Source organism: Leopardus geoffroyi, chromosome A3 (assembly GCF_018350155.1).
Source record: "Leopardus geoffroyi isolate Oge1 chromosome A3, O.geoffroyi_Oge1_pat1.0, whole genome shotgun sequence".
Classification (NCBI taxonomy): Eukaryota; Metazoa; Chordata; class Mammalia; order Carnivora; family Felidae; genus Leopardus; species Leopardus geoffroyi.
The window spans coordinates 7,940,537-7,954,327 of NC_059336.1; the positions used below are offsets into that span (position 1 = coordinate 7,940,537).

Consider the following 13,791-nt stretch of genomic DNA (forward strand, 5'->3'; position numbering starts at 1 on the left):
TATATGATTTGTTCTATTTTTTTCCCATTGTCTTTCCTTTCTTTAAAACTGGATATCCTTAATAATTGCTAAGCCCTGGTTTCAAATCTCTGACCCTTTTACCAGTTTCTTCCCCTAACAAAGAACAGTCTGGCAAATTCACCGAGATTTCCAGTGCCAAAAAGCAGCTGAAACAATTAAGAATTTGAGTTCTGAATTCTTTTTTTTTTTAATTTTTTTTTTAACGTTTATTTATTTTTGAGACAAGGAGAGACAGCATGAATGGGGGAGGGTCAGAGAGAGAGGGAGACACAGAATCTGAAACAGGCTCCAGGCTCTGAGCTGTCAGCACAGAGCCTGACGTGGGGCTCGAACTCACGGAACGCAAGATCATGACCTGAGCCGAAGTCGGAGGCCTAACCGACTGAGCCACCCAGGCGCCCCGAGTTCCTAATTCTATTAGCAGTCCAACACAATGAGTTGAACAACAGCGTCACAAATTAAACTTCTGGAGGATGCATGGACAGTTATAAAGGTAAAAGAAAGCAAATCTTGGTCAAAACAGTTCTGTGAAATGGAAATTATATACTGCCTCCGTGTATACTCAAGAAGCAGCAGAAGGCCTAAGTAAGATGTGACCATTTAGGTCTCTATGGTCTATTCCAAGCGTTAACAAACTTTTTCTGTAAAGGGCCAGGGAGAGTAAATATTTTAGTCTTTGATGATCACAGATACTTGTTGGAGCTACCAAACTCTGTAATTATAGCATCAAAGTAGCCATGCCCTCCTATGCCCTCCACCACACTTTGTGTCCTGTCCACTGTCCAAGATTCGCTACTCTACAATGAATTCGGATGCTGTCCTGAAGAGAGCTCTCACGTGCACAGACACAGTGTCCCATCTCTAGCCTTGGCATATAGTTAGCTTTTGCCAATTATCTTTTTCTATGATGTCAAGGAACGCTTTGGGAAGAAAAGGTCGGTTTTCCATCTTGTCAACACCCCCTTTCTATAATCCTGTCGACTCTTCTCAAGCCCCACTCTTTACTCTCCAAGCCACATGCCAGCCTTCCTGACACCCGTAACTACGTGGCTTGCTCCAAGTGGAAAATAAACTCCAAGCAGCCAGGAAAAAAAAAAAATCTACCCCCAGCCATACAATGCTAAATTAGCCTCACTTCTCACATACTAACCCAATTTTTCCCTACTCTCCAAAACAAATCCAATACTCTGCTCATCCAGGATGTCAATATTAACACCTCAAACCAGCTAAACTTTCCCCCAATGCATTGCAGTGTGCCGACCCCTTTTTGTGTGTTCTTTCAATTAACTGTCCCCGACAGCCCTTAGGAAGCTATACCAGAAAAAAGCCAGGATTTCAACCTTGGCTTGCCTGGCTCTGGAGAACGAGCTCCTAACCACTCCCCCGGGCGTCTCCCAGAGAAGTTGGACTTCTAGAGAGGCACAAACTTATGCTGAGGGTCGAGCCGTCTATAAGAAATTTACTTTCAAGCTTCTCACAATCTAAAAAGAGAAATTGAGTTGTAACCATATGTTCTTTCATCTGGATGATGACTTTATAGCTTAGCTATTTCAGAGTGACATCTGCATTTGTGGTGTTAAGGTCCCCGGCACCAAGGGCTCATCTCCAGTGATAATTTTTCATGGAGTGTGTTTGCAGCTGGAATCTTAACATCCTAGTCTAGGATGCGAAGGTATCCTAGCAGTTTGTAAGAAGTGTTCGCTTTTAAAAGAATTCTACACGCTCTCTCCTTAAGTGTCTAAGTATTCGGCATCCTTGACTGAAGTCCAGAAATCCAAATGTGCAGAGTATTTCTAACTACATTAGAAATATCTCAGTTTTTCTCGGCCTTCCCTGCCTTGCTAACCTCCAGCCTCTTGTTCTCAGTTACGCCTGCAGTAAATGAACATGTTGGCTAAGTGGCTTCCCGCTGGCATGTGCAGTCGCCTACCTGGGGCTAACCAGTCACTTCTCCAGAAGCCCCCGGCCCTCCACTTTGGCTGATGACACATGGCCAGAGTAACCGGCTGCCCTCCTACAGTCTTGGGCTCCCCTTTGACTTCGAGGTCAAGGAGATGCCACTATCCAAGGACAGCTCGACAGTCACAGGAAGTGGTACCAGATAATACAGTCTGGAGGTCGAGAGGAAGAGCCTTTATAAAATTTTTTTTTTTTTCAACGTTTATTTATTTTTGGGACAGAGAGAGACAGAGCATGAACGGGGGAGGGGCAGAGAGAGAGGGAGACACAGAGTCGGAAACAGGCTCCAGGCTCTGAGCCATCAGCCCAGAGCCCGACGCGGGGCTCGAACTCACGGACCGCGAGATCGTGACCTGGCTGAAGTCGGACGCTTAACCGACTGCGCCACCCAGGCGCCCCAGGAAGAGCCTTTAAATAAGACCAAACGGGGTGGGAATCAGCCAAGCAGACAATTCCCCTTCTGTCCTGTCTGCCAGCGTCTGCAAAATTCTTCCATCCCAAGAACTTTGACCTGGATGGTCTCCGACACCCAGGAGGTCGCAACTTTCCAGTCCTAAAAAGGACCCTATCATTATGGGATTTCAGAAGGTGACAGACGAAGTGTATAAAAGGAGTTCTTTCGCATCTTTTATAACTTGTAGGCTGCTACCTACAAGATAGCTTACTAAAAATAATGAGCTGGTTCGGAATTATGTATTTTATAAAGGGAAAAACATTTTAATGAGTAAACAACATGATTCTGTGCCTATCATTTACATACACCTTTACCTGTAAGGAAAGAAATGCTAATTGGGAGAAGACTTCACGGTGGGTAGCAAGGTACATTTTAAATTCCTTGCAAAGAGAAGTACCAGCAAGAACAGGATAATTAATCATAAAATAAAATTTGTACAAAGAGGATTAAAAATACTTAAAAAGCACCCACAGGCAATAAATTAGCTATGTCAATCCTTTGCTGATGGTGAGGTAAATTAGCACAATCTTTCTAGAGGCAGAATTATGCCTACCCTTTGACCTGGAAACATTATTTCCAGGAACTTTCCCCCTAAGGGAATAATTAAGGAAATATGCCAACATAGGGGAAAAAGGTTCTTCCACATAAAAACTGAAACACTCTGAATGTTCCAGGGGATTGATTTAATTCATTATGGCATATCTGTAAACTGGAAATTGCTATCATTAAAAATGATACTGTAGCAGTACGTATACCATAGAAAATGCTATTAGTAAATTATTAAGTTTAAAAAGTAGGTTATTCCTGCTTTTTAATCTGTTTCTACTCCAGTATATATATATTCACTCAACAGATAGGGCCCAGGGGCTCAAGCAAGAAGATTGTGGGCTATACTTGACCTTCCTCACTATTTCTCATTCTCTCTCTCTCTCTCTCTCTCTCACACACACACACACACACACACAAAATTATTGGGAAGAATGTCTGTTTTAATGGAAAACTGTGCATTCTATAGCATACACACCACTAGGGTTATCTGCCTCTGATTCTGTGGGCGCTATTCTACATCTAAATTGTAGATAACTCATAGAAACGCAACATAATTCTAGTCCAGGAAGAGGCATCTGTCCCGTTCAGAATAGGTTCAACCGACTTCCCTCCCCCACTGCCAACAACCCTGATCTCACGCTGCCAGATATAGAAACATGTGGGTCTTCAGGTTACCCTTTAAACTACTCATAATATCCTGCATTATTCCTTCATTTAACTAATGAGTTAAAGCAGAATTTGTAACATGTTCACTCCTCATCTGTATGAGAGTCGTGATATTACCTGTTTTGGAAAGCCATCTTTGAACACAATCCAGCAACCCGAGCCCTGTGTACTTTCCTTCTAGCAAAGCCTGGAGTGTCCTCAGGGCTCTGCTGGGGACCGCCACCCTCACCTAAGTAACCGTCACCCGAGTTCTGAGATTCCCTGCTTCCATTTTGGCTGCATCTCATTCCGTTTCCTACACCTGCTTCTGGGCTGATCTTTAAAACCCTAATCTGACCACATCGATCCGCTGTTTAAAGCATCCTGTGGCTGCCTGTTGCCTGTGGGTAAAAACCAAAGAAAGTCTTAAGACATTCCAGAACATGCAAGAACCAGAGCCTCCCTACCGCGTTGGCCTTATTTTGAGGCTTTCTTCCTTTATACAACCTTCACTTGTCAATATGCAGATATGCATATTTTAGTAAGCACCAAACAAGTAACATGTGACTTAAATAAATTCTCATGGAATCAATATCCGCCACAAATGTTCTCGTCACCAAGGAACCCCTCCGGTTGTCAGTACAAAGCCAGCCGGTGTCGGGGGAACCAACACTGAGAGAGTTATGTGCCCCTTGACTTCCCCCTCCAATTCTTCTCTGTTCTCCAGATCTACCAGGTGGAAGGGAGACGAGGAGTGAGGAAGAGGAAGAGGAAGATGAACAAAAGAACTGTCTGAAGAAGCCATAAGCACTTCAAATCATTTATGTGGCTTTTATTTATTTATTTATTTATTTATTTTATCAATGCATGCTAATACTTATCGGAACCACTAAAAGAAAACTGAAGGATAAGTTTTCCAAACCGGTCTTAAAAGCCGTAATGAAAAGAGAAAGTAAGACAACACAGAAAAGGAGATCAAAAGGAGTAATACGGATAAAATAAAAAGCAGAAGGTGAGATAATGGAAATAAACACAAATACAGCAACCGTATATTTAGCTTTTATTTTTAACTAACCTTTTAGGGAAAAAAGCCAAACTGTTCTAAAGAAATGCTGTGGGCGCCTGGGTGGCTCAGTCGGCTAAGCGTCCGACTTCAGCTCAGATCACGATCCCGCGGTTTGTGGGTTCGAGCCCCAAGTCTGTGCTGTCGTGCAGAGCCAGAGAGACTGCTTCGGATCCTGTAGCCCCCTCTCTCCCTGCCCTTCCCTGCGTGCTCTCTCTCTCTCCTTCGCTCTCAAAAAATTAAATAAAACATTGAAAAAAAAATCTTTTAAAAATGACAGAAAATCTTAGCTGCTGTATGGGCATCACTGGGTGCTGAAATCAATCATTAATTCATTGGACAAATATTTACTGGGCCCCTACCCCTGCCAGGCACTGACTGGGGGTTGCAGCTGTAAACAAACGGGAAAGTAACCACTGCCTTCACCAGGCTTACAGATCATGGATAAGACAACAGGATACATGCACATGTACACATGCGTCTTACAGGACACCGATCACATGTCATAAGGAATTACACACCCGGAAAAGTGGACAGAAATGGCCAGTGGTGAGCATTTTCAGGGGGATAATCAGGGGAATTCTCAGAGAAACTGTCACCTGAACGAACACCTAGAAGGGGCTGGAGGAGAAGAGGGAGTGAACTGAGCAGATACGTTTTGCCCATTTCTCCAGGCCAAAGAAACAAGTGGGTGTTGAGCAGAGACACCCGCAGGCAGAAGGAAGAACAAGGGAGCCAGTGGAAGTCCAGACAATTCCGGGACGGTGGCGGTGAGAGTAGGTCGGACTGTATAGGTCCCGTGATCTTCTGGGAAAGACTTTGGCTTTGTCCCCTGAATGATGAGAAGTGGGACGGGAAGGGATACGACCTGAGGTACGGTAAACAGACTGCAGGGGTCTGACGGCAGAAGCAGGGAAACCACTTCGGGGCTGTCACCCAGTAAGCCATGCAGAAGGGGGTGGGGACCGGGGCCAGGACGGAAGTGAGGAAGGCAGGAGAAGTGGTCAGAATCAGGTCTGGATCTACTTGGAAAGCAGAAACAGCGAGATTCACGGACGGCGCTGGGTGTGGGGACAGGAAGGCAAGAGTCGAGGACGATTCCAAGATTTTTAGTTTGAGCAAGTGGGAGTACGGAGCTCCCCCGACCGAGCTCAACAAGCCTGCAAGGCCACCAGGGTTTGTAGAGACGATGTGGAATTTGATGATGCAGTGAGTTTGTTATGCCTATTCAACATCTAGTCGTATATAAACATTACATTATCAAACATAACGAATAGGAAGTTATGTATACATTGTAGATATGGGCCTTTATAGACAAGATTTTATTCTATTTTTAAATGAAAAATACCATCTTTCCCATAGGGCTGCTCTCAGAACTGAATAAATCGGTGCATTTATTTTTGAAAGAGAGAGCATTAGTGGGGGAGAGGGACAGGGGATCTGAAGAAGCAGGCTCCCGCGCTAATAGCACAAGCCGGATGCAGGGCTTGAACTCACAAACCGCGAGACCATGACCTGAGCTTGGCTCAGTCTGACCCTCAGCCAACTGAGCTACCCAGGTGGCACCCCGAACTAGTGCATTTAAAGTGTTTCCATTGCTTGGGGAGCCCTCTAGAGCAGTCAGTGGCTCACTATATCTAGGTCTGCATGCAAACAAGGACAACACACATTTTGGTTCTTCATTTACTCATTAATTTTGCAATTATTGGAGCGCCTGGGTGGCTCAGTCGGTTGAGCCTCTGACATCGGCTCAGGTCATGATCTCATGGTTTGTGAGTTCGAGCCCTGCGTTGGGCTTTGTGCTGACAGGTCAGAGCCTGGAGTCTCCCTCTTTCTCTGCCCTCTCCTGTTTGCACTCTGTCTCTCTCCCTCTCTCCCAAAAATAAAAAAAATTTGGCAATTATTAACTGAGCATGTACTACATGCTAGGCCCTATCCCACACTGAAGAAACGGCAGTGCACAGAGCACAGTCCACAAAGCATACTTTGTAGTGTGAAGAGACAGATCATTAGGTCTCCCAGCCCACAGCACAATGCCTGGCACGCGGTGATAATGATCACGGACAACGTTTATGGAACAAAGTCATTTGGTAGCACGTACCCACTAAGTATTTGGTGGAGTTAAAAAAGAAATGATCTCATTGTGGCTTCCAAAGCCAGTTCCAGAGCAGTCTTTGAGTGATCGCCAAACCCAAATCACCAACACTAAGTTCCAGTTTCATAGCCTGGTCCTACAGAATCCAACCGCGGCCACCTGGTTAGACCTCACCTCCCACCACTTCCTGCTTCACTCACGACACGCCCCCAAAATGTTACATGCCCTTCTGACAAAGGACAGGAGAACCTGCCACAACTTTCTTCCCCTTGCTGTTCACCTGGCTGCCTCCTTTCAACCTTCAGGTCTTCGGTGAAATGTCTCTGTCACTTACCTATTACTGCAGAAGACTCACAACAGAGCTTAGCAGCTTCAAACGATAACCATGAATCATTCCTTATGGATACAATGGCCGATCTGACCTGGCTTTGTCTGTTCATCATGGATGGTCTCATTCACACACGAGCAGTCAAGTCTCGGATTTTCTTGACTTTGCGAGGGGTGACTCAGCTCTGTACCATGTGGTTCTTGGATTCTCCAAATGGTAGGCTGGGGCTTATTCTCCCAGAGCAAGCAAAAAGTCCAAGAGAACGGGCAGAAAAATGTAAAAGTTTCTCATTTTTAATCCATGTCTTTATCTGGAGATAACAGTAGAGTCACATTCCGTGGCAGCAGATACTACAGAGAAATCCTCTATGTTTCTGATCAGTTTCCCCCAAAGGTAACATCTTGAGAACGTTTAGTACTGTATCACAGCCAGGATGTTGACATTGATACAGTCCAGGCACAGAACATTTCCTTCAAGACGAGGATCTTCATTTTGCTCTTTGATGGCCACACCTACTTCCTTCCTGTACGACCTCCTCCTTAAGCCTCATCTAATCCGCTCGCCATCTCTATCGTGTTGGCATCGCAAGAATGTTCTACAAATTCAGTCATTCAGCGTGTATCCTTTTGGGTTGGGCTTCTTTTACTCCGCATGCTTCTCTGAAGATTCATCTAGGTGGTAATCTTCCACAGTGTTGATGTACCACAGCTGGTTGAGCCATTTAGTCAACGGCTTCCTCTTTTGAGGAAGAGCTGGGTCTTGTTTAGCCTCGGCGTCTTTCTAAGAAAGCTGCTACAAACACACACAGAGTTCTGAGGGAAGGGAAGTCATCATTTCTTTGGGATAAACCTTATCACTCTTTACTCATGTTGACTTCTCTGGCTTATAATTATCTAAAAAAAAAATTCTATGTACATCGAGAACTACACCAGAACAGTGTTATAATTTTGGCTTCAATCATAAAATATGATTTAGGAAACTGAAGAGGGGAAGGAAAGCCTACCATATTCACCCACGTTTGCGTACCGAGTTCCTTCTTCTTACCCAATGTGCCGCCATTCCTTCTCTTATCCTTTCCTCTCTGTTTAGAAATCTTCCTTTAATTATTTTAGAGTAGATATGCTGGTGACAAATTCTTAGTCTCCCTTCATCTGAGAAGGTTTTGTTTCCCCTTCATTCTTGAAGGATACTTCGTAGGTGTCAGTTTCTGAGTTGATGGCTCTTTCTTCAGCATTTGACAAGTGATCGTCCTTGTGCCATATTTCCTGTCAGCCGTGATTTGAGTACTTTTTTGGTCCTACCTTCTTTCTCCTCTCCTGGGCTCAGATGCCACGACTGTTAGATCTTTTGTAATATTTCCACGGGTTCCTGAAACTGTGAATTTTTTTTTCACAGTTGTTCAAACTGGGGACTTCTTATTGTTCTATCTTTCCTCTCTCCCCTCCATAGTGCTGTTGAGCCCATTCAGCAGATATTTTAATTACTGCATCTTCTGTTCTAAAATTTCTACTTGGTTCTCCTCTCTATCTTATTTCTTTTGGGGAAGCTCTTTACTGAAACATTCTATTATTTTGTGTGTGTGTTTCAAGCATGTTTGTAATTACTCATTGGAGAATTTTCATTATGGTTCTTTAAATATCGTTGCCACATAAACCTAGCATGCCTGTCATCTCAGTGTCGACAACTACGCTTTGAAGTCTTCTTCATTCTTGGTACACCACGTACGTGTTGTTGTGGCAATGTGGACGTTTTGGGTGTTTTAAGTTTCTGGATCTGAATTAAACCTTCTATTTTAGCTGGCTTCCTCCAACCCCACTCTGATACGGGAAGGGGTGGGAGGTAGAGTGTGCTTCCTTGTTACTGCTGTAGAAACCCAGCTTCCCTATTTGGGGTTGTTGATGCCTGAGGGGGCCCTTCATTACACTTGGGTCAGTGAGAGTTCTGTGTCCTCACATGATCTTCACGGACACTGCGCCGGGAGTGGTCTCATTACTACTGGACGAAAGTCAAAGTCCTGACTCTCTCACAGGCCTCCACTGACACCACTATGGGGGGGCGGGGGGTACTAATTACCGACGGATGGGGAAGAAGTCCTGGCTCCCGACTTGGCCTTCACAGACACCACCTCATAGAGCCCCATGTTACAGCTGAAGGGGATCGCAATATATGACTTTAAAATACGCCACTTTGGCATAGGATTATTTTGAGCGGAAGGCAAGTGGAAAACAATAGAGACAGGAAAAGCTGTCTGCCCTACCTCTTTCTGCCTAAGAGCAGGGCGTAAATTTCCCTTTAAAGGTGACATAAACCTGTATTTTAAAGATGTTTCTGCGTCTTGTCCCAGGAAGACCAGACGGCACTGAGATGGGTCTGAGATGAGTCAAACCTTACTACACAGCCCTAATCTACTCTACGTTTCCTAGTCACCTCTCCCCAAATTGTTACTCTCTGTTAAAAGGGCATATAAGACTCCAGACTAACCACTTCTTTGGATCTTTACTTTTTCTGCGAAGTCCCCATGCATGTAAAAATAGCAATGACATTGGTATGTCTTTTCTCCCATAAGTTTTTTGTCAGCTTAATTCACAGTTCTCAAGTACCGCACTTAAGAGGGTATAAGAAAAGCTTGTACTCCTCTACCCAGTGTCACAAGGGCTTAAGTCTAGGATCCTTACTTAGCCTTTGCTGACACGGGTTGGCAAGTGGCCACAGTCTATTCCGTGGTGTCTGCCTAACATAGAGTAGTTATTTTCTAAAGGTTTTCTGCATTGCTAGGCTGCTTCATTTTCTGATCCTTTGGCCAGAAAAGATAGGTTTTGCGCTGGGGCATTTTTGCTTCACCTGTACCTACGGGCATTTCTGGGTTACTGGCGAGCTATGCCAGCTCCAAGTCTGGCAAGAAGAAAACCCAGGAAACTCATCGCGGTGCTGCTCCCGCGTCCTGAGGTCCCAGCCTGTCTGGCTTTCTCCATCTTTCAGGTCCTTAGGTTTGATTGACATGTAATGTCCAGGGGTTTTAGCAGGAGAAGAGGAAAAGGCATGTGTGTTCGCCTGTCCCAGAGCAGAAGGTAAATGCTTTTTACAGCCTCTGTATAAAATGCTTTAAATAAGCCTCTGCTCATGTCGAGTTTGCTAATATTTCATCTCACGTGGTCAAAGAGGACAGACGGGACAATAAAGGTTCAGAGTAAAGGTCAGGGGAACAACTGAGACCATCGGTGCACACACAATCGACCAGAACATCACCTCCTCAGAGCCACCTTCCCACCACCCAAATCTACAGCACGCTCCCCCCCCCCCGCCCCGTCCCCCGCGCACGCTCACTTCAAATCAGTATCTGAAATAATCCCCCTCATTGATCTGTCTGCATATTTACGGTCTGCCTTCCTCCCTGGAATGTAAGAAAAAAAATCATATTTTATATTAATTACTTTGAATCCTCAGGGCCTAGAGGAGCATTGGGTTCTCATTTCTTTATTTTGAATGACTGAGTGAATAAATGAATGGAACTCAAAGAGATTTCCAGAATTTCATAATGGACCTGACATTTCCAGACAAGCCTTAACATCTATATGCAAGAGACCGATAAAAAAAAAAAAAAGCCCAAGTTATTTAGCATACAAACATGAAAACGATATCGAGAGGCAGTCTTTTGAAAGAAACAATGACAAAATCATATTTTTTCCTTAAAGTGTGCATTCCATGTATTCCTTGTATGCCATGGAGAAAGACTCTAGTGGTTATCTGTCACACCAGTGTTCTCAAACATCAAGGGTTTTGTCCTAAAACCACAGAACCCCAAGACTGTTCTATTTCCCTTATAGACTAAAGCAAATACATTCCTATAATTAGAAACAGGCTCTAACCAAACTGGAAAAAGATCTATCCACTATGGAAAAAAAAAAAAAAAAAGTAGGGGTTTTCACTAAAAAATGCCTATTATGAAGTGAAGTTACTGTAATGATTTTCAGAAGGAAACATTTCGGCAACACTCACTCCTCCACATTATTGGGACAACAGTGAGTAGAAGTCATTCTGTGAGAGGGCTGAGTACAGAAAATTAGAGTGTCACGCTCAAAGAAAGGAAGGGAAATGAATTCCATGGTTGAGAAGGCACTCTTAAAAACAACAACAACAACAACAAAAAAACCCACAAGGAACAGATGTTGCCAGAAAAGGGCAGAATGGTGAGGAGTGATAGTCATGTGGTAAAAAATTCTGAGCCTAGAATTCAAGAGAAGGAACCCTCGGTGGCCAGGGAGAAATTGGTTATAGATTTTCATGGGCAATTTACAACAAAAAAACAGAGTTTCAAAACTATTCTTGATGTGAAACTGACAGCATCTGCAAAGTTGGTTGGTTTGACTGGGTTTTTGTTTTTGAGTTTTGGTGTTGGTTTTTTGGGGGGTTTTTTTGTTTGTTTGTTTTTTTGGTTTTGGTTTTGGTTTGGTTTACGCATGAGTGGTATTAAACACTGCCAACACATTATCTGTGACACATTATCCCCCTCAACTTCGATGAGTGCTGGCTTCATGTAGGGCACCTAATTATTTTACAAGAACTTTATCGTGTGTCATTCACACTGTGTGAGCTACGACCTACTAACGTTCCCTTTATATGGGTGAAAACTATAAGTCTCAGAGACTTAATATTAATATTAATATATTATGTGACATACTAAGACTTCCTTTTATTATGGAGTCAACACTTGAAATCAGGTCTCTCCGCCTCTCAGACCATGATCTACACTCTGACCTCAAATCCACAACATCTGAACAAAACAAAAATTCAGAACCGTCCATTTTTTATAACTGGTAGTCCCACCATACCGGCCATTTTCTTTGTGGAGTCATTCTTCAGGGAATGAAGTTACTCTTGACAATAATGTAACACTTAACTAAGTCATTATCAGAATAGCAAAAACTGAGATGATTACCAAAGAAGTCGTTATATGTAATGCAGTTGCTGTCCAAACACCATGCTGCTTGAAAACAGCATCGGAGGGACTTACTGTCTCTAAAATTATAAAACTCAATAAAAAATATAATTTACGTCTTTTGGGGTGCTTGGGTGGCTCAGTCAGTCGAGCATCCAACTCTTGATTTTAGCTCGGGTGTTGATTCCGTGGTTGTAGGACTGACCCCCCTTGTCAGGCTCCACACTGAGTGTGGAGCCTGCTTAAGATTCTCTCTCTCTCTCTCTCTCTCTCTCTCTCTCTCTCTCTGCCTTTTCCCCAAGCTTGCACACGAACACTCTCCTTCTCTCTCAGAAAAAAAAAAATTATATATATACATACACACACACACACACATACAATTTTCAATTTTCATCTTTTAATTTTGACCTTTCTTCAGAAAAAATAACAATTTATCTTGAGAAATAAATCTAATAAATAATGATCAAAAATAAAAATATTGTTGGTTATATCACAAATTTAATATGAAGAGAGGTACAACTGAAGCTGTAAAAATAGAAAGCCTGGTATAAATCAAGGTTAATAAAAATACCATCAGCTTGACTTTGAGCAAATACCCTTTTGAGCTTAAGGGTTTCCATCTGTTAAACAGTGATACTAGCACTTACTGAACAGGTTTGTGTAAGTTCAATAAACATTATTATTATTTTGCTCTTTATATATGTTCTTTTCCCAATTTTGTGTTTTATTATTTTATTACCACCATTCATATTAATTTAATTGTAACAGGTTAGAAAAAGATGTTTAAATCTCTGATTATTACAATTCTGTGAAATGGCCTTTTACTATATATCACCCAGATTTTAAAAAGTGTCTATATCTGGGGGCACATGAGTGGCTCAATCAGCTAAGTATCTGACTCTCAGTTTAGGCTCAGGTCATGATCTCGCCATTTCTGTGGGTTCGAGCCCCACACAGGGCTCTGTGCTGACAGCATGGAGCCTGCTTGGGATTCTCTCTCTCTGCTCCTATCCCCACCCACTGCTCATATTCTCTCTCTCTCTCTGTCTCTCTCCCCCTCAAAATAAATAAATAAAGTGTAAAATATCTATATCTATATCTATATCTATATCTATATCTATATCTATATCTATATCTAAATGACAGAAGACTGTAGATGATAATCAAGAGTCCAGTACGGTTAGATCAGTGGTTCTCAACCGGGGACAAGAGATTGCCCTCCAGGGGACACTTGACAACGTCTGGGACATACTTACTTGTCACACCTGGGGAGGTGTTACCAGTATCTTGTGGGCAGAGGCTGTTAAACATCCTCCAGTGCATAGGATAGGTCCCTATGACAAATAATTATCTCACCCAACATGTCAACAGTGTCCAAGTTGAGAAAAAGATGACATCAGCTAAAGAAAAGCATTCTCAAAACTGAAGCCTGTATCCCAGATTTAAGAGGATGAATTGATCAAAATCAGGTCTGTTTGATAAGGCAACATACATACCCAAAGAATTTTAAAATGCAGTGAAAACAAGTTATTTGTCACGTTGGAAACCAAGCATCACAATGACCAAACATTCCTGCTGTTCGTGTGATAGGATACTTTGGAGTCAGGTAGACACAGATCCCAACAAGCTGAGACGTGCCCTTAGTCCCAGGACGAGACATTCAAAAACTTCCAAGTATTTTCTAAGTCAGGTGGCAGCAATTAGTTCTGGAAATTGAGAAAATGTCACCCAGACTTCAGTC

General features: G+C 43.0%; 1 protein-coding gene across 3 annotated transcripts in view; it reads right to left on the minus strand.

The window, feature by feature from the left end:
- DOK5 (docking protein 5) overlaps positions 1-13,791 on the minus strand; it is a 154,053-nt gene that overhangs the window by 88,015 nt on the left and 52,247 nt on the right. The window lies entirely within an intron of this gene.